The sequence below is a fragment of the Lepus europaeus genome, chromosome 10 (genome assembly GCF_033115175.1).
Source record: "Lepus europaeus isolate LE1 chromosome 10, mLepTim1.pri, whole genome shotgun sequence".
Taxonomy (NCBI): Eukaryota; Metazoa; Chordata; class Mammalia; order Lagomorpha; family Leporidae; genus Lepus; species Lepus europaeus.
In genome coordinates this window covers 15,730,671-15,732,488 of record NC_084836.1, presented here as the reverse complement: position 1 = coordinate 15,732,488, position 1,818 = coordinate 15,730,671, and the positions used below count along the sequence as shown (strand labels likewise).

General features: G+C 47.4%; 1 pseudogene; it reads right to left on the bottom strand.

The window, feature by feature from the left end:
* Positions 1–1,171: 1,171 nt before the first annotated feature.
* On the bottom strand, positions 1,172–1,491 carry LOC133767984 (cytochrome c, somatic-like; annotated as a pseudogene).
* Between the last annotated feature and the right edge of the window lie 327 nt (positions 1,492–1,818).

Sequence of the window (1,818 nt, the reverse complement as noted above, 5' to 3'; positions counted from 1 at the left end):
GCCATGGAGCTTCCTCTGGGACTTCCCTGGCCTGGCGGGTGTTCTGGTCTTCACAGTTAGTTCACTTGATTTTGTCTTCTGTGAGCCTTTTGATCTCTTCTTCCACAATTGACCGTGGCAGCTCGGGCTTATTCAGCATGAGCTGTTATTTCTCCAAGCTTCTGGGAGCCGTCCTAGCAGCATATCTTCACTGTTGCTCAGGGTCCTTAACTCCCAGAGTCCAGAGGGAGAGCGAGCGAGAGAGCACATCTCTTGTTGACCAGCTCTTTCCTATCCAAGTTTCTTCTCTCTCCTTTTTTTTTTTTTTTTTTTTAGAAGTGTTAAATACTCTTTATTTGAAACACATAAACCACACTAAAATGTCTTTCAGTAAGTAAAAGGCAGCAGTTTAGATACAGGAAATCCTAATGAGCTTGACAAAGCTAAGACCAGAAATACAAAGTAGACATTTCCAACTGTCTGCAGCTCTTGCCTTTGGCAGGTAAAGAACACAAGTGAATCTCGGGCCCGGCGCCGTGGCTCACTTGGTTAGTCCTCCGCCTGTGGTGCCGGCATCCCATATGGGCACCGAGTTCTAGTCCCAGTTGGCTCCTCTTCCAGCTCTCTGCTGTGGCCTGGGAGGTCAGTGGAGGATGGCCCAAGTGCTTGGGCGCTGCACCTGCATGGGAGACCAGGAGGAAGCACCTGGCTCCTGGCTTTGGATCGGCGTAGCTCCGGCCGTAGTGGCCATTTGGGGGGTGAACCAGCAGAAGGAAGACTTTTCTCTGTCTCTCTCTCTCTAACTCTACCTGTCAAATAAATAAATAAATAAAAAGTGACTCTTGCTTGGGTCTGAGACAGTGAAACGATTTCCCCAGTATTTAAATATAAATCCAGTCTCCCAACAAGTTTTGGGAGACATTCACAATTTTTGTGAACAGTTGAACATTGTTAGTTCCGTCCAATCATATCCTTAGAAGGGGAAAACAGTGAGGGCATTTACTGAACTGGAATTACTACCAATATTTCAATTAACCCAGTACTATTTATTTAACCAAACAAGGCGATCTTAGACTGTGGAACAAAACTATTCTGCCAGCCATTCATGATCTGAGTTCTGAGAATTAAATTACGGTGCACATAAAAAAGTCACGGAGCATTGCTCTTGTCTAATACATAAGGCAGTGGCCAACTATTCCTCGTTAGTAACTTTTTTGAGATAAGCTATCAAGTCTGCCCTTTGATTCTTCATCTTAATGCTAGCGAAGATCGTTTTGGTTCCAGGGATGTATTTCTTGGGCTCCTCCAAATCTTCCATCAGAGTGTCCCCTCCCCAGGTGATGCCTTTGTTCCTGTTGGCGTCCATGTAGGAGAATCCAGCGTCCTGACCTGTCTTCCACCCAACAGACCATGGAGATTTGGTCCAGTCTTGTGCTTGCCTCCCTTTTCCACAGTGTGGCACTGGGCACATTTCTGAACAAAAATCTTCTTGCCTTTCTCAACATCACCCATTTTTATCTTGCTTGTTTGTCACTTGCGCTCCAAAGACCCGGACTGGGAAGCCGGACTTCCTGCTCCCTCCAAGTTTTTTTTCTAACTCCTTTCCCACTTCGATAAGCCTACTGACAAGGCAGCCCCATGTGTATTTTCCTGGCTCCTGCCAGGAGGTGAGGTCTTGGTGAGCTCCTGCAGTTCCTCCAAGGTGTAGGCTGTTCCTGGTTGAGTGAGTTCAGCACCTCCAAGCTGGGTTGTGCTGGTGGTTGGGACTGATACCTGGTTGAGAGGCCAGAGGGAGGTGCAGGCACATGGCGAGGGTGCACACATTCTGTTCTGTGGGGG